At 41.3% G+C, this 13,749-nt stretch overlaps 1 long non-coding RNA gene across 2 annotated transcripts in view; it reads right to left on the minus strand.

The window, feature by feature from the left end:
- LOC132303081 (uncharacterized) overlaps positions 1-13,749 on the minus strand; it is a 44,271-nt gene that overhangs the window by 13,952 nt on the left and 16,570 nt on the right. The window contains exon 3 of one of the 2 annotated variants that reach the window (XR_009481087.1): positions 863-997. The exons of the other annotated variant lie outside the window; for it this stretch is intronic. This is a non-coding gene — a long non-coding RNA (uncharacterized LOC132303081). The remainder of the gene's footprint in view (positions 1-862; positions 998-13,749) is intronic. 2 annotated transcript variants of the gene reach the window in all.

Genomic DNA, 13,749 nt, shown 5'->3' on the forward strand with positions numbered 1-13,749 from the left:
GATATTAGATTTGAATTGAATATCTAAATGTTAGTATACTTAGTTTTTTGCCTATGTTCATGTCATGGTCTTAGTATTCATGCTTAGATGACCTTGTTGACATCCTACCATGGTCTATGACCATTTTACCCTTGACATATGTACTTTGATCTATTTGTCTTCACTTCCACATTCCTGTTTACTTGGATTATTTGTTCTTAGTTCCGCATTGTACCGTGTTAGAGTCTCGTGACTCTTCTTGATGTCCTATTCTTGCCTTAGAGACGGATTTCATCTCTAGTGTCTTCTTTCCTTGTTTAGCTTCCGCATTTCTTAATCCGGTTTCAAGTCAAGTTTTCGGATCACTTTGGTTGATGAACCAAATCACGGGATTTGGGGCATCACATAAAAGCAAATACTTCGTTCTAGTTAGGACATAAGTAGAATATCCCCACCAAAATATACCAAGAAAATCTCAAAATCAACACAATACCAAATAAACAGGTCTGGTCTTGTTTTCTGAACTAACCTCACAGCCACATCTTATACCGGCTTATATCATATAGACCTCTCAAGTATTTCCCATGAGATGACGGATAAATTTAGTAAGTATTTGAAATATATATATATAATTTATATTTAACACTTCAAATTCAGCTCTTGAAATTTTCAATACTTATATTTTAACGTTTATCAAACAACACTTAGGTAGAATCACAAGTTTGTTTAAACATAAAAAATAATAATAATAATGATAAATAAATAAAATAAAAAATAAAATTGATAAGTAAACAATTTTGTTTATACATAAATATGAGTGCTATTTCAGTTTTTCTACAAATCCTTTAACACAATTATATTTTAAATGGACTTGAATACTCACCGGAGATGCCATTTTAATTAGGCCATCATTAATTTTTTTTATATTCTCGTTCCCTTTCTCTTGCAAGGCTTTGTGCTTCCGAAGCACAGATATCTGGGTCTTCCATAGAACATCATTGATCCTATTAGAGGAGACCTACAAGAAAGGCATGATAATACAAATCACAATTGTAGTCCAACTACTTTATTCTGTCACTAGAGTGGACATAATTAAATTCATATACCCTGTAGTAACTAAATTTGTGTGTCTGTGTGAGTGATTGAGAAGGAGAGCAAGAGGGAGAGAGAGATAAACCTGGTATCCAAAGGCCAATAACATTACGATCACATTGGTCAAAGCAATACTGACTGTGAAAGGGTATTTCTTAAATTCAGCAAAAAAAATTGCTTTTAGATTTGCAATGCGGGTGAGGGGTGGTGGCAGGGTTGTGGATGGAGGGGGAGGTGGTGGGGGTGGGGGTGGGGGTGGTGGTGGTGGTGGTGGTGGGATGGAGGGGGTGGGGGTGGGGGTGGAGGTGGAGGGGTTGGGTTTGGGAGTTGGAGTGGGAGTGGGAGTGGGAGTGGGAGTGGGAGTGGGAGTGATGGTGGAGGGGTTGGGGGTGGCGGTGGAGGGGTTGGGTTTGGGATGTCTCAAGGAAAAGGGGTTCAAAATTCTACTGATGTGAGCATTGGTGCTGGGAGGTGGAGGGAGGGGGAAATGGGTTGTGTTTCCCATAGTTGGACGAAGTACTGATCTGTTTAGGAGGAGGGTGGCCTTCCGGCGACAAAGGACGCCGATGCGAAGCATAAGAACCATTGAGAAGGGTGGAGAAGGGTTCTCTCTTGGAGATAATTGGTTAGTAATATATTTGGGGTCTCGGTTATAATAGTGGCAACACAGTTTACAATGTATGGAGCTTTTTGATCCTCAAAGTTAAACAAGTCATTTAATAAAAAATAATGCCACTAAACTTTTTTGTTTTTTTCTTCTCATGCGACTAAACTGATTTTCACTCTCTCTCTCTCTCTCTCTCTCTAATATTTTTTCTTTCTATTAATTTTTTTTATTTTATACATGTGTATATAAATTTATATATTCTCTTGTGCACTCTCTCATATTCTTTTCTTTCTATTAATATTTCCACCCACAGTGCCACTATTATAACCGTGCCACTATTAAAAGTTTATATTCTTTTCTTTTGGAGAAGGGAATTTTTCCACCACTCATAGTGAGCAATCAGATAGAAACATGCATGTCAGGCCAGAGAAAAAAACCCATAATGTGTCCCATGGACCAAAATATATCCAACACCGAATTGGCCCGAAGAGCAAGATCCAGCCCAGCAAGTCCAACCCAAAATTACAACCAAGCACAATCGAAAATAACGCTCATCAATAAATTACTAATAATTATGGAAATATTAATATTATATATGTAACGGCCTATGACAGCCCCAAGAAATTCTCATTGTACGAGTATAAACACAAGGGCAAGGACCCAATAAAAGGCATCTGATTCCCAATGCCATTAGCCCTTATTTTTCCTTGATTGAGTATTTTAGTGTTTAATCCTTCGGGTCAAATCATCATATTCAAGCCGAAATTTTATACACCTACACTTTAGCACCATCTGTGGGAAGGTACTGAAAGTCTCTCACCATCATTGTTGAGTTCTTTGATACATGTAACACCGTTGTAATAGGATCAGACGCTGTTCAAATGCAGCAGCTATAAATCATACAAAAAATGCACGAAGAGATACAAGAACAATTCAATACTATGCGCTAAGCGAATGAGGCCAGCGCCCAACAGATCAATACCTTAAGGCAAGCCAGTGAGGCAAGTGTCGCTCAAATCAATGCCTTACGATAGGAAAACGAGGAGCTTAGGGCATCCCCTGCCAGCTACTAATCGGCAGATTCCCCAAGATCAACAACCCGAGTAACGGGACGAACAGCTGAACCTGCCATCAGTCCCAACAGTTCAAGGGGACAATAACAACCTTCAGCAGCCGAGGATTCCCCCACAAAATCTTGACGCGCTTCGAGCCATACCAGAGCAAAATGCGAATGACATGACCAATCAATCCCAAGTAGCGGCAAAATCTACATTAGGAATACTGAAACAGACACGAACGCAAGGCTTTGAAGATCACGTCGAATCCGAGAAGCGCAACACTTTAATCCCGGATAGGTATCTTCAACATTTGACTGATAACGATATCCTGGCAAATTTCAGGAGAGAAGTGGACTAACAAATCGATGGACTGAAGGCCCGAACGCCCGAAAACATGACTAGAGAATTCACCACCTCTATAATTAAAACCCACTTTACCGACAAGATAAACCAAGTTGAGAGGCCAAAAAAGTTCATCATGCTGAAATTTATTAAGTTTGACGGAACTGGAGATCCGATGGAGCACTTAGACCACTACAACCAGGAGATAACTTTAGACACACGAAACGATTTGTTCTTGTGCAAGATATTCCCATCCAGCTTAACGGGAGTTGCACTAGAATGGTCCAAAAACAGACCCCACAAGTCTATCCCAGACTTCAAGACGCTATGCACAACCTTCTTAGCACAATACTGTGGGAATAAAAAGCAGAAGAAGACCATATCCATCCTGTTCACCATACGGTAAATGAAAGGAGAAAAACTTCAAGATTTCCTGACCAAATTCAACATGCCGACTGTAACCAAGCAACTGGTTGTGGAAGTATTCAAGATAGCAATGATCCAAAGAACCAGGTTCAATGACTCTTTGATAAAAAAGACCACGTCGACATGTCAGAATTAAACGCAAGAGCCCAAAACTACATAAGGCTCGAAGAGAGCGAGGCCAACAGGCAACATAGGGCGACACTGGTCATAGTGGAAAGTCGAACTAAAGAGCGGGTGAGCATCCCAAAGGCACAACAGGAACCGCCAAGCTTCGAAAACAGAGCCATAAAGAAAAGGTCATGGGTGGCTGAGAAGGTAACCCCACTCGAAACCACTTTAGCAAGATTGTACAAGGAAAACAAAGGCAGAAAGATTTTCTAAATCCCTCTTCCCATCAGGCAACCAATGGATCAAAGGGATCAGGATAAGCACTGTGCTTTTCACAACGATTTCGATCATTTAACTAATAATTGCGGGAGCTTGAGAAGGCAAGTGGAAACCCTACTGGCAAAAGGAGAGCTCACCGAGTACTTTCTCAAACCGGTTAATTATAAGTAACCTGATGTAGAACAGCTCGCTCACGATTATTTGAGCATACAGGATCATCGCAAATCAGGGAGGTTAAAAAGGTAAGGAGAATAGAAGGAAATAAATAAATAAGGAAAAGTCAAAAGAATCATCGCAAATCAGGAAGGCTGAAAGGGTAAGGAGAATAGAAGGAAATAAACAAATAAATAAGGAAAAGTCAAAAGGAGATTTCGTGTAGTTGCCAGCAATAGAAGATATTATTCTCCATTGCAAGATTTAAGGAGGATTCTACTCCATCAAATCTAAAATTTCCCCTTTAATATTATTTCACGCATGTTTTCTTTTTCTTTTCTTTTTTTTGACTTGCCTCTGTAAAGGCAAGAGATGTAAGTCTACAAACATCATCATTATCAATATAATTTCAATTTCTCTCTTGTGAGTGTGTTCTTTGTGAGTTCAAGGGTTTAACCATGTTCTTTATCGTTTCCGCTACGTTAGTTGGTATCAAAGCAAGGTTCAGAATCCAAGATTCGCCTTTGTTTTCGATGGCCGGTTCACGGGATGGAAGCAACGCCTCCAGCGACGGTGATCGTGATGGAGTAGCTCTTTTGAAGGCTGAGTTTACTAAGTTCCAGACCAACGTTAATCGAACCTTGCTTGATATACATGAAACTATGCGTCAAGTATTGGCGAGATATACAACGGTAGAACTTAACCGCGAGAACAACATGCTGTCCAACAACGGTGATTATGGACGTCCTGCTAGTAATCACAACCCAAACCCACCGAATAGGCAACCAGCCTATGAGGAAAATGTCGGTTTTGGTAACCACCGAGCCATACAGGTGTTTGGCGATAATCGAGGTCGATGGGGAATTAATGATTCCAGGGATTTTCGTAAGAAGATTGACCTACCCACCTTTCAAGGTCATCTTCGTATTGAAGAATTCTTGGACAAGATTAGCGAAGTTGAACGTTTCTTTGACTATATGAAAATCCAGGAGGAGAAGCAAGTCAAACTCGTGGCGTATAAGTTGAAAGGCGGCGCGTCAGCATGGTGGGATCAAGTGCAAACTACCCGTGCACGTGAGGGTAAGGATCCAGTACATACGTGGGTTAAGATGAAGAAGTTGATGAAAACTCGATTTTTACCCCCTGATTACGAACAAGTTCTTTATAAAAAATATCAGTCTTGCACACAGGGAAGTAGAACGATTGCTGAATATGCTGAAGAATTTTATCGGTTGTCATCCTGTAACAAACAGGTGGAACCCGAATTTAGCATGGTGGCCCGTTTTAAAGGCAGGTTACGATGGGATATTGAAGAGAAAGTGGCGCTCCAACCGTTATTCAAACTGTCTGAGATTGTCACGGTGGCAGAGAGAGCAGAATCGTTACTAGAGAAGTCAAAGAATCGATCTTATGGTTCATATAACACCCAACGTCCTTCACATGACATGGGTAAACAGACCATGATAGCCCCTGTTCCAATGACATGGCGAGGCATTGGAGATGGTCCAACAAAGGCCAAACCCGCAGCACCAATAGGCCCTGCTAGAAGGGGAGCCCTAACTATGAAAGAAAATCCCTATGCACACCCAAGTATGGGCAAGTGTTTTTGATGTGGAGAACCTGACCATAAATCCAACAATTACCCCAAGCGACCAACAGTAAATCTGGTCGAGCATGAGAAAGGCGAGGGTGAGGAAGGTGAGTTCCTTACCTTTGAAAAAGAAGAGGTGATTGAAGGAGACAATGGCGAGTTGCTATCCCACTCTTTAGTCGTGAGGAGGTTGATGTTCACACCAAAGAAAGAGGAGCACCCACATCATCATAATGTGTTCCGTACAAGTTGCACTGTCAACCATAAGGTATGTGATGTTATTATTGATAGCGATAGTAATGAGAACATTGTTTCCTTAACAACGGTTCGAAAATTGGGGCTTAAAACAGATAAACATCTCCATCCATACAAAATTGGATGGATCAAGAAAGGCTCAGAAACACGAGTAACTGAAACATGCACCGTTCCATTCTCAATTGGGAAAACATATATAGAGGAGGTGCGTTGTGATATAGTCGACATGGATGCATGCCATATAATATTGGGCAGACCATGGCAATTTGATGTCGATGCCACTCACCGCGGTAGAGACAATGTGTATAATCTACACAAGAATGGTCAAAAGATTATTTTGGGTCTGATGAAAGAAGCTGAATTTCCCAAAGGAAATTCAGTTATGTTGATCAACAGTGTGGAATTTATGGGCGAAATAACAACTGCCCCTGGAATCTTTGTTGTTATGTGCAAAGGGGAAGTAGTTAAACAACCTCCTTTTATAGTAGCCACTACTACAGGAGTTTAGTGAGTTGGTGCCTGAAGACTTACCTGATAGTCTCCCTCTCATGAAGGACATTCAGCACCACATTGACTTGGTGCCCGGGGCAAGCCTGCCAAATCTACCACATTACCGAATGAGTCCCAACAAGAGTCCGATCTTACAAGAGTAATTGGAAGAGTTACTACGGAAAGGGTTGATCTAGAAGAGCACGAGCCCATGTGCTGTTCCGGCCTTGCTAGTACCGAAGAAAGATGGCAGTTGGAGAATATGCATTGATAGTCGCGCAATTAACAGAATCACTGTCAAGTACAAATTTCTCATTCCACGGTTGGATGATATATTGGATATATTGGCGGGATCAAAAGTCTTCACCAAAGTGGACCTCAAGAGTGGATACCATCAGATCATAATCCACCCTGGGGATAAGTGGAAAACGGCGTTCAAAACAAAAGAAGGACTGCATAAGTGGTTAGTCATGCCATTCAGATTATCCAACGCGCCAAGTACTTTCATGCGGTTGATGAATCAGGTACTCAAACCATTTATTAATCGATTTGTAGTTGTTTATTTCGACGATATTCTGGTTTATAGTCAAACAAAGGCAGAACGCCTTTTTCACTTGAGAGAGGTATTAAAAGCTTTACAGAAGAATAAACTGTTCATTAATCTGAAGAAGTGTAGCTTTGTGACCCCAAGCCTAGTATTCTCCGGCTATATGGTTTGTAGTGATGGCATTCGGGTAGATGAAGAGAAGGTGAGGGCTATTCCGGAGTGGCCTATGCCAAAGAATGTGGGAGAAGTACGCAGTTTCCATGGCTTAGCCACGTTCTACCGAAGGTTCATCAAGAACTTCAGTAGTATTATGGCTCCCATCACAGAATGTATGAAGAAAGGAAAATTACAATGGGGAGGGGAAGCTGAGATAAGTTTTGCCTTAATCAAGGAAAAACTGTCAACAGCCCCAATCTTAGTCCTTCCAGATTTTGAGAAGCTATTTTAGGTAGATTGTGATGTCTCAATAGTGGGAATCCAAGCAGTTCTATCACAAGAAGGAAGGCCAGTAGCGTTTTACAGTGAGAAGTTGAGTGATGCATGCAAGAAGTGGACTACCTATGAGTTGGAATTCTATGCGGTGGTGAAACCTTTACATACATGGGAGCATTATCTTATCCAGCGAGAGTTCATGCTGTTTACAGATCACCAAGTATTGAAATCCATCAACAATCAAAACAGTGTCAATTGGATGCACGCGCGATGGGCGGCTTATATCCAGCGATTCACCTTCTCGCTAAAACACAAGTCAGGCTAACAAAACAAAGTTGCAGATGCACCAAGTCGGAGAGCAATTTTCTTAGTAACTATGAGGGCTGAAATCATAGGGTTCGAATGCCTGAAGGAGTTATATGAGGCTGACGAAGATTTTAGCCAAGCTTGGGCAGCATGTAAAACAAGCCAATCCTTTAAAGGGTTGCATATGCAGAAAGGATTTCTCTTTAATGGCAATCAGTTGTGTATTCCACGGAGCAAGTGGTTCGTGAATTGCATGGCGGAGGATTAGGAGGACATTTGAGGCGTGATAAGACGCGAGAAATGGTAGAAGAACGGTATTATTGGCCACAACTCAAGCGTGACGTGGAGAACCATGTGCGACGGTGCTCAATCTGCTAAACTAGTAAAGGTCAATCTCAGAATACTGGTCTTTACACACCGCTGCCTATTCTAGATGCTCCATGGGAGGATTTATCCATGGATTTTGTTATAGGGTTGCCGAGGACGCAGAGAAGAGCAGACTCTATTTTTGTGGTGGTCGATTGATTTTCCAAGATGTCCCATTTTATTACATGCAAGAAGACGAACGTTGCAGTCCAAATGGCTAATTTGTTCTTTAAGGAGGTGGTTCGTTTACATGGGTGCCACAGTCCATTACCTCAGATCGTGACACCAAGTTTTTATCTCACTTTTGGCGGACTTTATGGAAGAGATTTGATACCTCTCTTAATTTCAGTAGCACCAGTCACCCCCAGACTAATGGCCAAACAGAGGTGGTGAATAGGACCCTTGGAAATCCAATTCGCTGTATTTCAGGAGAGAAACCAAAATAATGGGATCTTGCTCTTGCCCAGGCAGAATTTGCTTACAATTGCATGGTTAACAGGTCCACTGGCAAATCCCCGTTTGCGGTTGTGTATTATTGTCCTCCAAAAGTTGCTTTGGATTTAGTATCCTTACCGAAGTTGCAGGGAAAGAGTGATGCTGCAGAGAAAATGGCTGAGTATGTTAAGACCATTCAGGAGAGTGTCAAAAAACATCTAGAGGAAACTTACGCCAAATACAAGGCTGCAGTTGACAAGAGACGAAGGAAAAAAGTATTTGAAGAAGGGGACTTGGTTATAGTGTATTTAAGAAAAGAGAGGTTTCCAGTGGGAACATACAACAAGCTGCAGGCAAAGAAATATGGTCCGTACTAGATTCTAAAGAAAATCAACGACAATGCCTATGTGATTGATTTACATACTGACATGACCATTTCTTCTACCTTCAATGTGGCTAACGTACATGAATATTATCCGCCAGATTCAGGTAACTCGGGGACGAGTTCTTTTAACGAAGGGGAGACTGATGTAGAATAACTCGCTCACGATTATTTAAGCATACAGGATCATCGCAAATCAGGGAGCTTGAAAAGGTAAGGAGAATAGAAGGAAATAAATAAATACGGAAAAGTCAAAAGAATCATTGCAAATCAGGGAAGCTGAAAGGGTAAAGAGAATAGAAGGAAATAAATAAATAAATAAATAAGGAAAAGTCAAAAGGAGATTTGGTGTAGTTGCCAGCAATAAAAGATATTATTCTCTATTGCAAGATTTAAGGAGGATTCTACTCCATCAAATCTCAAATTTCCCCTTTAATATTATTTCACGCATGCTTTCTTTTTTTATTTTATTTTTGACTTGTCTATGTAAAGGCAAGAGATGTAAGTCTACAAACATCATCATTATCAATATAATTTCAATTTCTCTCTTATGAGTGTGTTCTTTGTGAGTTCAAGGGTTTAACCCTGTTCTTTATCATTTCCGCTACGTTATAATCTGAAAGGCCCAGACCAGCACCGAAAGCACCATCAGATAATTAACCCATTTGTGTCATCAATATAATCCATGGTTGTCTAAAAGAGGATGAGGAGCCAGATAATTCCTACAGAATACAACTCAAGCAAGCTCATAAATTCCGTAGAGTCGGAGAAGTCAACTTAGTCGAGAGCAAAGCAAGTTATGCTCGAATTACCTTTCATGTCAGATATCTTAAGAGGGTGCAACATCCACACGAAGACCCTCTAGTGATCAGCCTGTTAGCGGCAAATTGTTTACTAAGAAGAGTATTAATAAATCCAGGCAGCAGCGCCAACATAATAAACAGGTGGACCTTCGACAGCTAAAAATAGATCCAGAACAGGTCAGACCTACGAGGAATCCCCTAGAAGGTTTCGATGGAAGGCGGGTAGAGCTGATGGGCATGGTTACAATATCAGTCAACGCCGCCAAAAGAACTCAGAAGGAAAACAACCGTGATTATAAACATTCACCCCATCTATAACCTCCTAATAGGTCGGGATTCATCGAATGAATGGCACCAAGTCATAAGATGCATAAGCCCTAACGGCCAAGACGTAATTGACATATGGGGGAATCAGGTGGCAGCCAAGGATTGTTATCACACAACTATAAAGACTGAGGATAAAGGCAAACAACCGTCTAAATAGCAACAACAGCATCCCTAGGATCCCGAGGCAGTGAAGGGGCCGAGGGAAGGGTCCCAGCCGAAGAACCCTTAGAGGCTATACAACTGATCAAGAACGATCAAATGAAAGTAACTTACATCGGGTCGCTCCAATCACCCGAAGAAAAGATGAGCTTAGCAAAAGTCCTCCATCAGAATGCAAATATCTTCGCCTGGAGTCATTTGGATATGCCAGGAATCGATCCACAAACACCTTGCCACAACTTGAATGTTGATCCAAGCTTCCATCCAGTGAAGCCGAAATTGAAAAGGTTCGCTCTGGAGAGGAACCGAACTATATCAGAGGAAGTCAAACGGCTACATGAAGCAGGGTTCATACGAGAAGTTGACCTTCCTTGATGCTTACTCAAGTAACAACCAAATCCCGATGAACCCAACAGACGAGGAAAAAACATCATTCAACACCGAATGAGGAACCTACTACTATAAGGTCACGATTTTCAGCCTCAAGAAAGCGGGAATCACTTATCAATGGCTGGTTAACAAAATAAAAGCAAATTGGAAACTCTGTTGAGGCTTACATAGATGATATGGTAGTCAAAAGTAAGAAACAATAAGATCGTAACCTACATCTACAGGAGCTATTTGACACTCTAGAAAAAATAATCTTAGATTGAATTCAGCGAAATGTTCATTTGGAGTCTCCTCTGGCCAATTCTATGGGCATATGGTCAACAGAAGATGAATAGAAGCCAGTCCAGCCCAGATAGATAAACTAGCTCAGAATGAAGAGCTTCACACCATGAGAGATATACTACAAGTACTGACTGGACGGATAGCATCCCTTAGCCATTTCATTTCCAAACTCTCTGACAAGTACAAACCTTTATTTGACACCATAAAAACAAAGAGAGGAGACATGTGGGGAGGAAGGACAACATCAACAGGCGAGACTGGCTCAGTAATGGAAGTAGAAAGATACTGGATTGGGGGCAGGACCTAAGGGACAGGATACCCTTGAGAAGCTCCGCAAGCTCTATGATGTTTCTCATTTTTCTATTTTTTCGGGCATTTTTCGCAATTTTTGCATTTATTTATTTATTTTTGATAAGTAGAAATCGATTAGAAAAGCGTTCAAAAGCGGAACGCGTCGCTAATACAAAAAACGAAAGTGGAACCTAATGACCAATAAAGTCCAAAAGATCAACTAAGTTATTAGTCGAGGAGCAATCGCTTCTTTTCACATAACAGAAAATAGAACGAAGAATATTCATTTTCAATGTCACCACAGATGTTTCATTTCCTTTAAAATTTCTGTTATTCCTCTTTCTCCAGATACACCACCAAACACAGTGTGAAACTATCCTCTAATAGTCATGAACGTGGCCTTTCACTGTGCATGTTCTCCATGCAATAATTAGTCCTATGGAAGACTGAGGAATTACCCAATGGACACCAAAAATGCCGAATATGAGGATCCAACAATCATACGCCACAGGACAGTGCAAAGAATGTGATCCACAAACTCACCATCTGATTTACATAGACAACACCAATTAACAATAATGTTTCCTCTTTTCCTTAAATTATCTAACGTCAAGATCTTGCCCCAGACGGCAATCCAAACAAAGAATGCAACTCTAAGTGGAGCCTTAAAACGCCATATAATCTTCCATGGGAAATCATGACCAACGAAATTAGACAAACAAAAGAACATGGACCGAACACCAAATCTACCATGAGTGGAAGGGACCCACAAAATGTCATCACTGCCTCTACCAATATCCTTCTGCTGATATAACAAATCCAAAAAAATGCATACCTTGTCTATCTCCCAGTCCTAAAAAGAATGCCTAAAACGTACATCCCACATAACCCCACTGTTATCAAGCCGATAACAGTCAGCTACGCAAGCGTACCTATTTTCGGCAATACTATAAAGTCTAGGAAAGTAAATCCTCCCAAAAACGGACACGCCTACCATCACGAACCTTAAATATGATGTGTGAGGAAAACACACCCCATCCCTTCCTAATGAATTTTCACACGCCGACGACTCCCGCAACAGAGACTGGATAAAAGGACCAACCTCCACTCTCCTCCCCAAAGCGACACGAGACAATCGTTCTCCACTGGCAATGTCGTTCCCTGTCGAATCTCCATAACCACTTCCCCAATAAAGCTCTATTTAAAGGAACCAGCTTTCAGATGCTTAAACCGCCTAACTTCAAGGGTTTACAAACTTGCTCCCAGTTTACAAGATAATACTTGAACTCCTCTCCCTTTCACCCCAAAGAAAATCCCTTTGGATTTTTTCAATCCTTTCAGCGACAGAGCATGGAATTTGAAACAAAGATAAATAGTAAGTGGGAAAGGACGAGAAAATACTCTTAATTAGAGTGACCTTCCCCTCCCCCCCCCCCCCCCGATAGATATTACTACTTCCATCCTTCCAACCTCTTCTCATACCGATTGATCACCGGAGTTCAACTCCCCACTCTCCTAGAGGACACCCCCAAAGGCAATCCTAAATAAGGAAGAGGAAAAACACCCACCCCACATCCAAGAACTATAACTAAGGAGGAAATATGTGGAACATCCCCTACCGGGACAAGCACACTCTTTCCAACATTGATCTTTAACCCAGAAACCGCCTAAAAGCAAACAAGAATGCACCTCAAATATCTAAGTTGGGAAGCATCTGCATCACAAAAAACCACGGTATCATCCACAAACAGTAGATGAGAGATCTTCATCTGATGATCTACATCTCTGCCGACTCTGAATCCCCTGATATAACCCAACTCCTCCGCTCTTCTTATTTGTCAGCTCAAACCCTCCATAACTATAAGGAATAGAAAAGACGACAAGGGGTCCTTTTGTCTCAAACCTCGAGAACTTGCAAAGAAACCAGCAGGAGATCCATTCACTAAAATAGAGAACATAACGGAAGAAATACATGTTTCAATCCATTTCCTCCACCTAACTCCAAACCCCATCCTCTGAAGCAAGTCAAGGAAAAACTTCCAATTAACGTGATCATAAGCTTTCTCAATGTCAAGTTTGCATAAGACGCCATGGACCCCACTTTTCAACCTGGAATCTACGCATTCCCCTGCTATATAAATAGAATCCAAGATTTGCCGTCCTCCAACAAAAGCATTCTGGGACTCCAAAATAATACCATCCAATACATTACTCATCCTAAGAATAAGAACCTTGGCAATAAGCTTATACATGCATCCCACTAAGCTAATTGGCCGAAAATCCTTAATATCATAAGCGTCTCCCATCTTAGGAATAAGGGCAATAAAAAATACGTTTAACGACTTCTCAATTATGCCATAAGAGTGAAATTCCTGGAAGGTACCCATCACCTCGCTGCGCACCACTTCCCAACTCTCCATAAGAAACCGCATAGTGAACCCATCTTGCCCCGGAGCTTTGTCACCATTGCAGCTCGATAACGCCTTCAGCACTTCCTCTTCAGAAAATGAAACCTCAAGCCTGTCTCTATCCAACTCAAAAATGGCATCAAAGTGGAGACCATCAAGCTTAGGCCTCCACCCTAACGTCTTAGTGCAAAGCTGCTGATAAAAAAATGCCATCCCCCCACACCTCATCCTCTCTCCACAAC

Source organism: Cornus florida, unplaced genomic scaffold (assembly GCF_030987335.1).
Source record: "Cornus florida cultivar Cherokee Brave unplaced genomic scaffold, ASM3098733v1 CherokeeBrave_3.0.0_Hap2_Chr04, whole genome shotgun sequence".
Classification (NCBI taxonomy): Eukaryota; Viridiplantae; Streptophyta; class Magnoliopsida; order Cornales; family Cornaceae; genus Cornus; species Cornus florida.